At 48.1% G+C, this 15,930-nt stretch overlaps 1 long non-coding RNA gene across 1 annotated transcript; it reads left to right on the top strand.

Moving 5' to 3' along the window:
- The first annotated feature begins 1,320 nt into the window (after nt 1-1,320).
- Nucleotides 1,321-6,173, top strand: LOC138916913 (uncharacterized). Its single transcript, XR_011424208.1, has 2 exons — nt 1,321-1,435; nt 5,959-6,173. It is a non-coding gene; the product is annotated as an uncharacterized lncRNA (long non-coding RNA).
- Nucleotides 6,174-15,930: the final 9,757 nt, after the last annotated feature.

The raw sequence follows: 15,930 nt of genomic DNA on the forward strand, positions 1-15,930 counted from the left end.
GAGTTTGTGCACCTGTCCCTACTATCAGCTTGCACAGCATTTCCATCACCCCCAAAAGAAACCTTGCACCCATCAGCAGTCACTCCCCATGACCCCTGCCTCGAGCCCCTGGCAGTCGCTAATCTACTTTCTGTCTCTATGGATTTGCCTATTCTGGACATTTCACGTGAATGGAGTCATACAATACATGGGCTTTTGCGTCCAGCTTCTTTCATTTAGCAAAGTATTTTGGAGGTTCATCCATGTTGTAGCGTGTGCCAGTACTTCTTTCCTTTTTATCACCAAATAATATTCCATTATATGGCTGTACCACATTTTTGAAACCCATTCCTCAGTTGACAGATGGCCTTAAGGCTCTGACATTCCCTTGGCCAAGAGAGGTGACTTGACTTACCCAGGCAATGAGACCAAGAGAGGCATAAGGATGACTGGACACGCCTCTCAAGCCTGCACAGGGGAAAGCCTAGAGGAGAAGGGGTGTGAAAATCAGGAAGAGCTCCAAGGGTGGACAGTGGGATGGACCCTGAGCCCCAGTGGGAGGTGGGCCATGCCTGTCTTCCCACTGCCTTCAGTGAAGATAACCAGGGACCTGGGTATAGCTATATCTGTAACTGAACTCAATGGGTTCGTCTCTTGGTGAGTGTGGAGGCGAAAAACACAACCAAGGCATAGGTAGGTGAAGAAAAGGTTTATTGCTTGCATGAGCAATGGAGAATGCAGGGGATAACTCCCACAGGCGGGGTTTCTCCCAGCTGGGTGCTGGTGGAGACTTTCTATACAGGAGAGCAAGGATACTAGGTTTATTTGTAACAACTGTGTAACAACTATATCATTCAGGGCACATGCATAGCCCAGTAAACTTGCTACTGTATAGATTGCATGATCTGAAAGTGGCTGCTCGGACCCTCACGGAGGAGGAGAATTTAAGATGCTAATGAGTTTAAGGTAACTTTAGGCCGCTTGGAGCTGGAACATTTTGCAGGGGTCTTGCTGCAAGCATGTGAGTTTCTCTGCAAGATAGCAACATCAGTTTCTGCAAAACAGAACACATAGTTTCTCCCTGTCTGGAAAACATTTGGCAGACCTGTTAGTTCTTGATCAGATCTTCCATAACCCTTTCTTTGTTTGCCTGGTTCCCTGGTCACGTGTCCACGAAGCTGTACCATTGCAGCATAGCTGAACAGCGAAAAGCAGGAAAAAGTTGAGTGTTCAACAGGAAGGAATTTGTTCAATAAACTCTGCCACATCCATCCAGGGGAATACCGTGCAGCCAAAAATGATGCAGTAACCACTAACTTTTATTATCCTCACAGTGCCAAGCCCTGTTGGTGCATTTTACGTGTGCTGACTCACTCAACGCTCACAGCCACCCTGTGAATTAGATGCTCCCGGGATCCCTATTTTAAATGAGGAGACAGAAGCTGGGATCCGTTAGGTAAGTTGCCCAACGTCGTGCAGCTGGAAATGGTGGGGCTGAGATTTGAATCAGGGTCCACTTGCTTAATATCTCGCCTTTACCGCCTCTCCAAGGGGAGATAACATATATACTGATGGGAGAAACTGTTCACGAAATATTGGCTCCGTGAATAAATCAGGTTAGGGAACAGTATGCAGAGTATGAATCAAGACTTGAAGGAAATATGCCAGGCTGCAGTTAGGGGTGATCTGCACAGCTGCATTAGGAGTCGTTTTTACTTTCTGCCCTGTGATTATATTTTCCCAACTCTCTACAAGGAGCACATTTTTGTTTCCAGGAAGAAAAGCATTTTATTTGGTTCTCTTAAAGGATAAACAATTTTCATACATTGCTGGTGGGAATTCCACACGCTGTATAACCCTATAGAGGGCAATTTTGCAATATTTATCAAAGTTGTGAACGCATTTGCCCTTTGACCCAGCAATGCTGAGTCTGCATTTTAGCTATAGGTGCATTTTATCCTGTGGAGGATGTATGAAGTTGCTCACTATAGCATTGCTGATTATAGCAAAAGATTGGAAACAAGCATGCATTTTTATAGGGATTTGGTTAAATAAACATAAACGTTGGAAGGAACACTATACAGCCACAAAAAAGAACAAGGACGCTTTCTCTACTGCTAAGGAAAAAGCACTGGCATATTTTTAATGAAAAGGGCAAGATTCAGAACAGTGTATTCATAATATTACTTCTCTGTAAGAAAGAAGGGAAGGGAGAAAATATATTTTGTGTCTGCTTGTACTTTATCGTAATGATACTGGAGGGCAGAGTGATAATCAAAATATTTAACAGCCAGTACAGAACAGATGACAGCTGGCCCTGTGACTGTGCAGGAACAACTAAAGAAGTGGCAGCCTGTAGAGATGGGAAAATGCTGTGAACAGGACAGGGGTAGAATGAGATTTCTTAGCCCCTGGCTTTTGATATTATTTTAACGTTTGAACCATAGGATTGTCTTACCTGGTCAAAAATAATAATTTTCAAAAACCCAGCACCCAAAATCCAATCCTTGCTCCCCCGACCCTTGGAGTGTAGGGAAGACTTGGAGAAGAGACGGCATGCTGGGTTGCTGTGAGTCCCACTGGGTGTGGGCACAACCCCTCGGGGTTGCACCCGTCTGTGTGTCTGTCTGGTGCTTCAGCTCAGGGGTGAAGCCTTGGCCCCTCTCTGGGGCATTGACCCCCACTATACTGGCCCAGGTATATACACGATGACATGGGTCAGGGGCAGGGGTTTTCTCCCCTCCTCAAAGACCCCTCAAGCTTTCTGTTGGAACAAAGACCCTGGGGCTTCCCCAGCTGCCTTGACTTGGCACCATGCCAAACACATAGTAGGCTCTTAGTGAGCATTTGTTTAAGTAATTGCTCCCCCGCCAGCCCGATTATGTCGCCCTTGGGGTGGTAAGCCTCTTACCCACACAGATCTGCCCTGGTGGCTTAAGCCGTGCAGTTGCTGGTACTTGGGGACATATTGCTTTAATCAGATAATCAGATTACTCCCTGCCCTCGCATCTGGCAGAGACCAGGGGATTACGAAAAGGGAAATGAAAGCGTAAAGTGTCCATCCTGTCGGGCAGACGCTTATCAGGTGCCTGCCATGTACAGGTCCCAGGCCTAGGCTCTGAAAGGCCCTCGGACTTCCTCTCCCAGGTCAGCCTGTTCCCTGTGCACCCCCTCTGCAGGGTGACTCATCATAGCTAATGTTTATGGAATACTCACGCATGTAAGATGCTGTGCCAAGCATGCCACATGCAGTGTCCCTCTTGATCCTCCCATTAACCATGTATGGGAAGTCCCTTTATGATTTCATGACTGCAGGTGCAAGTGAGACAAACCAGACTCAAACTGGCTTAAGCAAGAGGAGATTTTATTGACTTGAACAACTGAAGGTTTTCAGGCTTCAGGTATGGTGAGATCAAGGCTCTGGCTGTTTCTCACTCTTCATGCTGGCTTTCCTCATGGCCATGAGGTAGCCCCCAGTAGCAGCAGGGCAGTTTGTTTCCTTGTTCGTGTCCAGCAGAAGAAAGACTGAGTTTTCCGGGGCTCTCTTTCAAGAATAAGAATGATTCTTTCCCAAAAGCTTTGAGCAAGCCTCACCTCACATCTCCTTAGCACAAGTTGGTTTAGATCTGCCCACCCCATAATCCATGATTCTCAGTCCTGGGGCTGCACTTCAGAGTCACACAAGGAGTTTAAAAAAAATACCCCGTGACCAGGCACTATTCCAGTCATATTAAGTCAGAAACTTTGGGGCCTGGCCCAATCACACGCTCCACTTTAGCAGCCCAGGGTTTCACTGGTTCGCATCCTGGGTGTGGACATGGCACTGCTCATCAAGCCATGCTGGGGCGGCATCCCGCATAGCACAAGCAGAGGGACCCACAACTAAGAATGTACAACTATGTACTGGGGGGCTTTGGGAAGAAGAGGAAGAAGAAGAAGAAAAAAAAGAAACTTTGTGGGTGGGGCCCAGGCATCAGCATTTCACAAAAGCTTCCCAGGTATTTCTAATGCACAGGAGGGCATCAGGGTCAGACTTTGGGCATTACCTCCCAAGGAAGTCCTCTACCCAGGGACAGAGAGCCTGGTCCAACTGGATAGAGACCGTGGTCAGGAAACTTCACACTTGTGGCCCCTTGCTGGACCCCGCTGCCCATAGCATACCAGCAATTGGTACTTTTAATGAATCCTATAATTTTCTTGTGAATAGCATAATTATATTGCTTGGCAATTTGTGTGTGTGCTCAAAGCATTAATTTGTTCAATGTAAACATCTAAAATATGCCACAAGTATTATAAGCCGTGTTAACACGTCTTGGTTTTTTTAAGAAGCTGGGAGCTTCCAAAACTGGAAGTGGCCCAGACCTCTCTCTCTGTTTCTGAGAGATTCCCGGCCTGATGGCTGATCGCAGCCCAGGTCCGCCAGCCCTGGCCCCTCCCACGCTGTGGTGAATTTTTGATCCCAGTTCTTCACTGCCCTATGATGGCGCTGTGCGTTACCACTTTACCCTGGCCTCATGGTGGGTGGGGCGCACTCCCTGCTCTTGACTTTGACCTTGACCACGTGACTTGCTTTGATCAGTGGGCTCTGAGGTGAACAGAGACTTGAAAAGTGTTTGCATGGCTGAGCTCTCTCCTTTGTACTTCTGCTGCTGGAAGAACGTGCCCCAGGGGGCTGCTGGCCCTTCCTTCTGGGCCCCAGAATGAGACACGTGTCTGAGCTGAGCTTGACCGGCTGCCTGAAGCAGAGCCACAGAGCCACGCCCCAGCAAGCTGCAGCCCATGAGCATGAGAATACGTGACAGCCGTTTTATAAATTATTTTATTGAAGTTGTATTGGTTTATAACATTGTGTAAATTTCAGGTGTACGTTATTCTATTTCAGCTTCTGTACAGACTGCATTGTGCTCATCACCAATAGTCTGGTTTTTACCTGTCATCATACACCTGTGCCCCTTTGCCCCTTTCGCCCCCCCCCCCCCCAAGCCCCTTCCCTTCTGGTAACTGATGAGGATTTTAGGCCGGTTAATTTTAAAACTGCAGATGAGAAGCAGGCTCTGAGGAGCAGAGTTTGCTTGCCCTTTGAGAGACAGTTGCATTTGTGAAGGAAATCTCCGTGCCTCCCCCTCTGCACCAGGAAGAAGGCGGGATGGCCTTATCTCTGGAAACTCTTAATGGGGAAGGCAAGAACTTAAGTTGGTTACTGTCTGGCAACCTCACGTAACTGATTTAGGGTGGTGGCTTCTGGCCTTTACTTAATCCGATTTGATTCTTATCTAGAAGTTGTGGGACCACCCAATGGCCAGACCCCACCTGCACTGATACCATTTTAACTTTTTCCATGTTCTTTCCTTTGTCTTGTAAAGAGATGGCTCACATACCTATGCCTTAAATTTAGCCTTACTCTCCACCCATGTTTGCAGCAGTAGCAGGGGCAGCAGCAGCGGCTTCTCCTGCCGGTGGGCCCTGTCCCCATGCAGCAGCCTGACTGCCCATGGGTGCTGTTCCCATGCCCGTGGCAGCCGCAGCTCTGACTGCTCATGGGTCCTGTCCCCATGCTATTCCACACTATTCTCTAAATAAAAGAGCACTACTGCCAGATCTTGAGAGTCCAAGAAATCTTTCTTTCCACTCCTTGGCTCACCGACCCTGCATCAGTAACCACTCATCTGCTCTCCTTATCTATGTATTTGTTTATCTCATGAAACTATAGTGAGCTATGCCCTCACACCAGTCAGAATGGCTATTATTAAAAAGACATGAAATGACAAGTGTTGGAGGAGGTGTGGGAGAAGGGAATCCTCATACATTGCAGGTGGGAGTGCAAACTGGTGCAGCCACTATGGAAAACAATATGGAGATTCCTCAAAAAATTAACAATAGAACTACCATATGATCCAGCTATTCCACTACAGGGTATTTATCCAACGAACTTGAAATCCACAATTCAAAGAGACTTATGCACCCCTTTGTTCATTGCAGCTCTATTCACAATAGACAAGATGCGGAAGCAACACCAATGCCCATCATAGAACGAGTGGATAAAGAAGATGTGGTGTATACGTACAATGGAATACCACTCAGCCAGAAAAAAGACAAAATCGTGCCATTTGTGACAACATGGATGGACCTTGAGGGTATTAAGCTAAAGGAAATAAGTCAGACAGAGAAAGACAAATACATGAGCGTCATTTTAAGCCACTGAGTTTTTGGGGTTGTAGGGGAGGAAGACTTTGCCTCTACCCTCTCTGGGTTCGTCTGGCCGGAGAACGAATTAAATTCACATGAGACAGAATAGCAGGAGAAAATTAAACAAAGCTTCATAACATGTATATGTGGGAGCCCAGCAACTCGCCAAAATGGCTGAAGCCCCCACCTTAAATATCGTCTTCGGCAAGGGACAAAGGAGGATGTTGGGGGTGGGGGGAGTCAGTTACAGGAGGTTACCAGAAACAGGAATAAGATTCTTATGCAGATTTAAGTCCTTGCCTTTGGCATTGATTAAGAGTCTCTAGAGATAAGGTCATCCCCTTTCTTCTTCCTGGTACAGAGAGGGAGGCACCTTTACAAATGGAGATTTCCCTTACAAATGTAAATGTCTCTTAACAAAGGGTAAGCAAGTTCCACTCCTCAGAGCCTCCTTCCCTGTCCCAGCCCCAAATAATCCTCATGCCAAAGAGACATACCTTGGGGTGGCCAATGCCAGTCCCCCACATGGTGTTTTGTTACATAGTGTTATTGCAGCATTAACTGCCTAATACACCTTCTCAGACTGTGCTGTGGATGGACACACCAGTCCCAAGCTCTTTTGGTCCTAGAGGACATTGGGGGCCAAGCACAATGGGAGGGAGTGTCTGAAGGAAGAGGATTTCCCTTCTGGGACCCGATGATAGCATCTAGTGGTTATAAGGGTTATGGCCAGGACCTAGTCTAAGCATGATTCCAAGCATAGGTTATTTTGGAAGCAGACTGCCTGCTGGGTTTGAAACCCAGCTCTATCACTTGCATGCTGTGTGACCTTGAGCAGTTAACTTAACATCTCTGGGCCTCAGGTCCCTCATCTGTAAAACAAAGATGATGGTGATAATAATACCCACCTCTGTCATGCGGATTAAACAAGTTAATTCGTATAAAATGCGTAGAGCAGTGCCTGGCCTATAGTAAATATCATGTAAGTGTGAGCTCCCGTCGTTAAGTACTCTTCATGCATTTAATTCTCTCAACAAAGCAACCGAAGAGCCTTATCACTGTTTTGTAAATAAGGGAACTGAGGTTAAGAGAGGTCAGACGACTCCTCCAAGGTTGCACAACAGGCGAGTCACGGAGCCAAGGTATGAAAACAATTCCATCTGATTCCAAACCAGTTTTTATCTCTGTATCCCTCAGATTTAGTTCAAGCTTGGTGCACGTCAGGCAACAATGAATGTCGACGAATAAATGAATGAATAGGCATGGCTAGGTGGAAAGCAGGCTGGACTGAGACCAGAACTCCTGATCCAGTGCTCTCTTTACTTTGCCTCGCTTTTAACTGGGCTGGGGACTGGTTGGTGAGTGGGGACCTCCCCCAGGATGGTCTGGGGAGATGGGGTACGAAGGCAGCTGCCCTGGGTTGGGAGGCAGGATCATGCATTCAGATCCTGGCTCTGCCACGTCCAGCTGAGTGTCACGGGTCCGGCTGCTTTCCAAACTCTCTGAGACCCAATTCACCCCCAAGTCAAAGCAGGATCCTGGGGGCCAGTCCTGTGGCCGAGTGGTTAAAGTTCTGAGTGCTCTATTTTGGGGACCGGGGTTCACGGGTTCGGATCCCGGGTGCAGACCTACTCCACTCATCAGCCATGCTGTGGAGGCATCCCACATACAAAGTAGAGGAAGATTGGCCCAGATATTAGCTCAGGGCTAATCTTCCTCCAGCAAAAAAAAAAAAAGAGGAGGACTGGCAATGGATGTTAGCCTACGGCGAATCTTCCTCAGAAAAAAAAGAAAGAAAGAAAGAAAGAGAAAAGCAGGATCCTGGGGGGAGGGCAAAAAGGGTAAAGGAGTGTGTATGTATGGCATTGGATAGAAACTGGACCGTCACTGGTGAACATGATGCAGTCTATACAGAAACTGAAATGTAGTGGTATTCACCTGAAATTTACACAAAGTTGCAAGCCAATATGACCTCAATAAAATGATTTCTTTTAAAAAGCAGGATCCTGATGGAAGGAGATCCAGGGAGCAGCAGGACAGCCAAAGCCAGGGCCACCTTCAGAGCCCCAGAGCCACCTCTGTGTCCTCTGCTGCCTGCAAAAAGTCTCCCTCCTTCCCAGAAGGGAACCTGAGCCCTGCTGAGCTGGCACATTCTGGGGTCCAGACAGCTGTGTCTGTCCCTCTGCCGCCCAGCCTGGAGTGAAGGTCTGTCCCTCAGAAAGGCAAGGACAGGTGCAGGGCTTCCTCAGAGCAGCAGCGTGTCCTGTGCTTGACCCACAGGCTGGGCACAGACGGTTCCAGGGCCAGATATGGTGAGGCCTTTGCTGATGGAGAAGGAGAGGCAGAGCTCCGGGATCTGGTGCAGGGGAAAGAGAAAGGACGTGGAGGCAGAGACCAGGGGTCGCGTCCCAGCTCTGGTCACTTAGCCACACAGAGCCTCAGTTCCCTTGAAATGGAAACCATAATTCCTGCATCTCAGGGCTGTGCAGAAGCTCCCAAGGGGGTCCCCAGAGGGAGAAGACCCTCCGTAAACTGCAAAGGCTTGTGCTCCAGGAGGCTTCTCTCTGGACCTCGGTTTCCACATCTAAAATGGCAGCAAGGAGCTCGAAGGATCCTTCTAGGTGGGAAGACCCTTCAGCCCAGCCCCGTAAGAAATCATCACCAATTCAGCGTCTCTCGTGAGACGTGACGTGGCTTCTGGTGCGATGCACGGGGAAGTCCCACCATCACGCCAACTGTGTCCTCACCCCAGTTGCCTAATATTGAGTCCTAATTGCCTAATTGAGCCCACCCATTTTACCAGAAATACGGGAGACAAAGGAATGAACTTAAGAGGACAAGAGGGAAACAAGGGGACGAATCCTGAAGGTGGAACGTTTGGCAAGTCAACCGGTCCAGTCTTCACAAGTCGTTGTCATAAGAAAGGGGCTGCCAGACCAAAAGAGACCCAAGGGCATCCAACCTGAGGGTCCCGGCTGCACTCGCCTCTGCACGGACCAGCGCAGAGGACATTTGGAGGACAATGAGGAATGTGAATACGGCTGTGCACCAGATAAAAGAAACAGATATCGACGGGGAGAGGTCGAGAGTGTGAACTGGAAAAAAAAAAAGTGATTACAATGCAACAAGGACAGTATGATCTCGTCTCGATAAAAAAATTATGTGTGCATAAAGAGATGTGGGAGGACAATGAGCTATTTGCACTGATGCTCCCCAGATGGAAGGAATGGAATGGGGTTTTGTTTTATTTGTGTTTATCTGTGTGCTCCATCTTTCTATGATGGTGATAATCAAAGGTTATTTTAAATTCGAGAAGTTCTCTGCATTGTCCCTAACTCTGACAGTTTCCTCTGGCCTCTGTTCTCCCAGTTCCTGCTCCCTCTGGGACCTGCCATCGACACCACCAAGGGCACTGGTGTCTCCGGCCCCAGCTTCCCTCCCTCCCTCCCATCCTGTCCACCAAATGACAGTAACACTCCAGCCTTTCTTTTGATGTTCCCTCTCTCTTCCTCCCCAACAGAGAAGTGATTTCTCTGATGTCTGAGTGTGGGAGGAGCTCCGGGGCATGTGCAGCCGAGCCCTGTGTGGTTCGGAAGCCCTCACTGGTCTGCTTCTGCCTGGCAGTCAGGAGCCTCCCACATCCCCACTTGGGCCAGGAGCTGGGTGGTTTTGATGGGTGAAGGTCAAGTTCAAGGGTGAATCATAAGAAGGCTTCTTGGCCACTGATCTGAAGTCAGAGGCTTAGGGAAATATTTTGATCTTTGGCTGGCTGTTTTGTGTCTCTCCGGTTCATTCCAAACTCAGATGGGGAAGAGGAGTGTGTTTTACCAGATCTTGCTCTCTCTCCCGGCAGTGACCGCCGCTCCCCTGCTCAACCCCAGGCCCCAAAGGAAGCTGATCTTCCAGAGGCATCTTCTAGAAGTGGAATTTCAGGACTGATTTTCTGCAGAAGAGGAGAACAGGAAGTCCCCGGGTACAGCAGGAAGTGGAGGTGAGGGTGGTGGTGGGGATTGGGATCCAGACGGAGGAGACACATGGGCACAGAGGCTGGATGGCAGAACGAGAGGGAGGAGTGGGCCGAGATGAGGCTGTGCCTTGTGCGCAGCTCAAGGGGGCCCCCGCGAGCCAGGCTGGAGGACTCTGATTTGAACCGTGGGGCACGCAGGGCCACCGAAGACTTTTAAGTGGAGAGGAAAAAGAGCTCTTTAAAAGAATAAGTGATGGCAGCAGCCTCCACCTTCGAGCGAGCTGAGAACTTCATTTCAGAAACAAATCGCTCCTGGTTTGCAAGGGTTCAGAAAGGGGTTTCTTAAATTATGCAAAGGTGGGCCCTTGAGCTGTGGTCAGCAACCCATCAGACCCAAGCCCCCTGTGGATGACAAATATTTTGTAACGCCCCCTCTGCCAAGCCGAAATGAAATTTATAAATCATCACACATGTCCTCATGCAAGCTTTTTAAAAAAAAAATCACTGCAATCTCCTAACCATAATATGAAGGAGGAATAAAAGGAAAGCAATTTATAATAAAATAATTTCAGGATGAAAATGCACAAGCCGATTCCAGCAGGAGAAGGGATGACGTGGCCTGACATTTGCTCCAAGAGGTGGGACCACCGGGAACACGACAGCCACGGAAGCAGATGGACCCAGGTGGTCCTGGTGGTGACTCAGACACCACGAGCGGTGTTGATGCTAGTGACGTGAAATGGGCAACAAATTCTGGCAAAAGTCCGAACAAAACCAAAGATAATCTGCTCTTTCCGTGTACATAATAGCTGCATTCCTGGAAAATTCTGTGTGTTAAAAGCATGCAGAAATTACTTTGTGTTTATATATAAACAGATCTCACACACACACACACACGCACACACACACCCATTGCAATGAAGGAAAACGCCCTTCCAGATCTCCCAGATGCCTCCTGAGGGCGCTGTCTTGGCCTCACTGAGCATCACTCTCTTAGAGCCTCTTCTAGAATGACAGCTATTGAGACCAGCATGTAGATGCCCTGTGAAGTCAACTTTGCATCTTCTCCGGGTGGCTGAGAGGGAGGTGACAGGCTGTGGGACTGGGGGAAGGCTGTAGAGAGGGGCATGGTGAGCAGGTCCCGGGAAATGGCATCCGGCCCACGCCAGAGACAGCTGGCTGCTGAGACATTTCCTGTGATGAGGATGGACAAGAGATGCTGACCATGTTGAGGTCGGAGGTTCAGTGGTAAGTTGTTCTGACGCTGGGCTGTGATCCCCTTCCTCTATGCCCAAACCTTTCATAAAATCAGTTACACACAGTAGTGGTAGGTGGGGGGATAAATAAAAATGACGGCTCGTGTCCCCTAACTGCCGGCACCGAGAGCTTTACCCACAGTGACTCGTGTGACCTTCAGCCAGCCCGAAGAGGGGGGACCGCTCTGGCCCCCATTCTATAATAAGGAAACCCAAGTCCAAAAGACGGAGAGTTCCCCGGCCAGGGTCAGTCAGCTTGTCCACGGCACAGCATGGTGGAGTCTGGCTCTGTGGTCCCGCTTGATCACCCCATCGGCAAGGGCCAGACTGCTTGGGTGAAGCACTGTGGGGAGAAAGGTCCGGGGCAGGTGGGGAACTGGGGCGAGGTTGTAGAGATCTGGGCTAAGAGGTAACATGAGATGGGGCATCAGCATCCATCGGGGATTCTCAGAGACAGACAAGGATGTTGGACTTGCCCGGTACAAAGAAGAGGCATGCGAGCCACTCCAATGGGATCTTTCAGGGAAAGGGGACTCCAGGGAGGCGGGAGACTTAAGCTTCTGTACCCCCCATTTCGGGAACCCCAAATGGGCATATTGGCTTACATCCAGGGCCCATCTGAACTGTTGTTTTCTGAACTCTTACATGTCCCCGATTTCACCTATTCCCACCCCATTTGTTAATAGCTGTATTTTGATGTATTCATTGGCTGAGCAAATGTAACACAAAAGACTAACGTGAATCCCGAAAAGCTTTCAGTGAATTTGAATGTTATTAATCACAATGGCATCCACATACATTTGAAAAATATTATATATGCAGAAGCCACATGCTTTCCAGCTACGACGCTGGGGAGCGTACAGACAATGCTGGGCTAAGGGGACAGGTGGGAACCAAGAAAAGGCATAGAAGGGGCAGTTGAGGCATCAGCCCACGAGACCCCAGCCCCAGATCACCCCGCGGGGGAGGCTCAGGGTCTCCACAATGGTGCTCAGCCACGGCTCCCTGGTGGTATACGTCCTGAAGAAAGGCTTTGACTGAGCGGTCTTATTGTCACACTCTGGGTTCCTGGACCCAATTCCAGTGTGTGTGTGTCTGTGTGTGTGTGTGTCTGTGTGTGTGTGTGTTGGATGGGGTAGGGGAGGGCCCCTCCACACCGCCAAGCAACGCTCCTCCACCAGCAGGGTGTCTGAGAATTCAATTCCGACACTATCTACCCAGAGATAGAACCAGATCCTACAGATGAGGACTCAGGCCCACAAGACCCCCTTTCCGTTCAGATGCCAGTTGCAAGGCCAGGTTGTTACCTGTGCTTCTGACAGACTGGCTGTAGATCAAAGGTTCCCACGATTGCCTCCTTGGGTTGGATTAAGGTGCTGGAGAAGCTCACAGAACTCAGGAAACTGGTTTACTCACTCGATTACTGGATTATTGCAAAGGATATCAAAGGATACGGATCAACAGCCAGATGAAGAGATATGGTGGACAAGGCCTTGAACAAAGGAGCTTTTGTCCTTGTGGAGGTTGGGGCCCAGCATGGTGGCACATGGAAGCGTCCTGGTTCCCCAGCCTGGAAGCTCTCCAAACCCCCACTTTTTGGGTTTTATGGAAGCTTCCTTATAGGCCTGATTGATTAACTCGTTGGCCATTGGTAATTGATTCAACCACCAGCCCCTCTCCCCTCCCTGGAAATCAGAAAATGGGCTGAAAGCTACACCTTTTTATTTATGGCTGGTTCCCCTGGCAACCAGGCCCCATCCTTAGGTGCTTTCCAAAAGTCACCTCATAACATAAACCCAGTTGTGGCGAAAAGGGGTTTGTTATGAATGACAAGACACCCATTTCACCTTTATGGCTCTGAAGTAACTTCAAGAACTAAGGACAAGAGATCAAGTGTTGTAACCAAAGATGCTCCCATTGCTCTTATCTAAAAGGCAAGTCCAAGGGTTTTAGAGCTGTAAGCCGGGAACTGTAGAGGAAGACCAAATAGATGAGAAATACATTTTGTTCACCTGGATGACCAGATACATATTTCTTATGAATCACAACATGACACGTTCATTGCTGAGCAGCTCCAAGGGGCAGAGCTTAGACCAGCCCTGACCAGAGGGTTAACTGACCTCCTGCCCAACCCATATAAAGATGCTTTCAGACGCTCGGGGGAGCCCAGGGCAGTCAGCTCTGACCCATCGAGCCATTGCAGTGGATGGAGAAGGGAACAAAAGCTGAGGACGCATTCCGCAAAAGGTGGCTGGAAAATTGGCTACAACTGAAAGGAGTGACCATAACAAAGGTTGGCAAGGATGTGGGGCAACTGGAACTCTCATACGTGGTTGATGGGAGTGTAAATTGGTGAAACCACTTTGTAAAACCAGAAGAAGTGACTGAACCCAACATACATATATCTTAGGATGCAGCAAATCTATCCCCAGGAACATACTCAACAGAAATGGGTGCATGCATATGCTCACCAGGACACATACACAGATGTTCACAGCTGCAAATATCCATCAACTATAGAAAGGATAAATATTAGGTTGAGCCTTATAGAATGGCCATTTTTTGTAGATAAAAAGGTTGAAGATTAGCAATTTCATATGATTAATCCTAATAGATTGTGGTATATTCATGCAATGGAACACTATACAGCAATGAAAAAGAATGGGCTATTGCCACATACAATGATATCGATGTATCTCATAAATAGAACAATGAGTGAAAGAAGCCAATCACAGAAATAAACATACTCTATGATTCCATTTATCTGAAGTTCTAGAACAGGCAACATCACCCATGGTGACAGAAGTCAGAATGGTGGTTTCCTTCAGGAAGTACTGACTAGGAAGGGGCGTGAAGGACTCTTCTTGGATGCTGGAATGTTCTAAACTTTGATCTGGATGATGGTTACCCCGTTAATTAATAAATTAAGCTGTACACACTTAGGATTAGTATGTAACTTTTAACTCACTAAGAAAAGAAAAAAAGCCTACTTAAAAATGGTCAATAAGCACGTGAGAAGATGCTCAACAACACCAATCATCAGGGAAATCAAAGTGAGATACCACTGCACACCCATTAAGATGCCTATTATAAAAAATAAGCCAACAGAAAATGACAGGTGTTGGCACGGATGTGGAGAAATTGGAATCCTTGTGAGTTATTGGTGGGGATGCAAAATGGGCATTCAGAAACAGTATGGCAATTCCTCAAAAAATTAAACATAAAATTACCAAACGATCCAGCAATTCCACTTCTAGGTCTTAAAAACAAGACAACAGGCCCCAAAATGGAGTTGCTTACGCTAAGCCCCACGTCACCAAACTGAGACTTAGCTTGATTACGGTTTCGGCCCTCCCAGCGATGGAATCTTAACCAACCCATCAGGACTCGCCCGATTGGCGCTAGCTGGGTGACCTGCCTGATAGACCCCTGCCAGCCCCTGAGGGAAAGTAGCTTTGCAACAACCAACTCGCTTTTCGCCTCGTGTAACTTCTTGCTCCCGCTCCTTCTGCCTATAAACATCTTTCCTTCTCTCCAGCTCCTCGGAGCTCCTTCCTGTCTGCTAGACCGGACGCTGCCTGACTCGAATCAATGTTTGTTCAAATGAACTCTTAGAACTTTTGATGTGCCTCAGTTTACCTTCTGACAAGGGCATACGCTTAAAAGAATTGAAAGAAGGGACTTGACCAGATATTTGTAGACCCACATTCAGAGCATTATTATTATTGTTGCCAAAAAGTTTAAACAACCCAAACGCCCGCTGATGGTTGAAATGTGGTCTATCCATACAATGGAATATCATTCAGCCTTAAAAAGGAAGGAAATTCTGACACACGCTACAACATAGATGAACATTGAAGACATTCGCTAAGTGAAATAAGCCAGACACAAAGGACAAATACTGTGTGATTCCACCTATACGAGGTCCCCAGAACAGTCAAATTCATAGAGACAGAAAGCAGCACGTGGTTACGAGGGGGGAGGGGGAACGGGGAGTTCTTGTTTCACGGATCCAGAGTTTCAGAATGGGATGATGAGAAAGTTCTGGAAATGGTGGCACAACAATGTGAATGTACTTAAGGCCCCTGAATTGTACCCTTAAAAATAGTTAAAATGGTTAATTTTATGTTATGTTTATTGAACCACAAAAAACAACTTTTTTTAAACTACTAAGAAAAGGGTATCTGAGATCCAAGGCTGGGCTGTGGTTTCCTGGGTCCACCACGCCCGCCGCTGCAGCCTGTCTGATTCTGTCCCCTCTGATGGCTACTCTCCCAGGGAGACCCTTGCAAACTTGCCTCCAGGGCCTTGCAGTGCACGTGCTGGCTTACCTTTCTTCTTCTTCTTCTTTTGGTGAGGAAGATTGGCCCTGAGCTAAGATCTTTGGCAATCTTCCTCTATTTTGTATGTGGGATGCTGCCACAGCATGGCCTGATGAGTGGTGTGTACGTCGGCATCCAGGATCTGGACCTACAAACCCCAGGCTGCTGAAGTGGAGCACGGAAACATAACCACCATGCCACTGGGCTGGCTCCCTGGTTT

The sequence above is a fragment of the Equus caballus genome, chromosome 12 (genome assembly GCF_041296265.1).
Source record: "Equus caballus isolate H_3958 breed thoroughbred chromosome 12, TB-T2T, whole genome shotgun sequence".
Taxonomy (NCBI): Eukaryota; Metazoa; Chordata; class Mammalia; order Perissodactyla; family Equidae; genus Equus; species Equus caballus.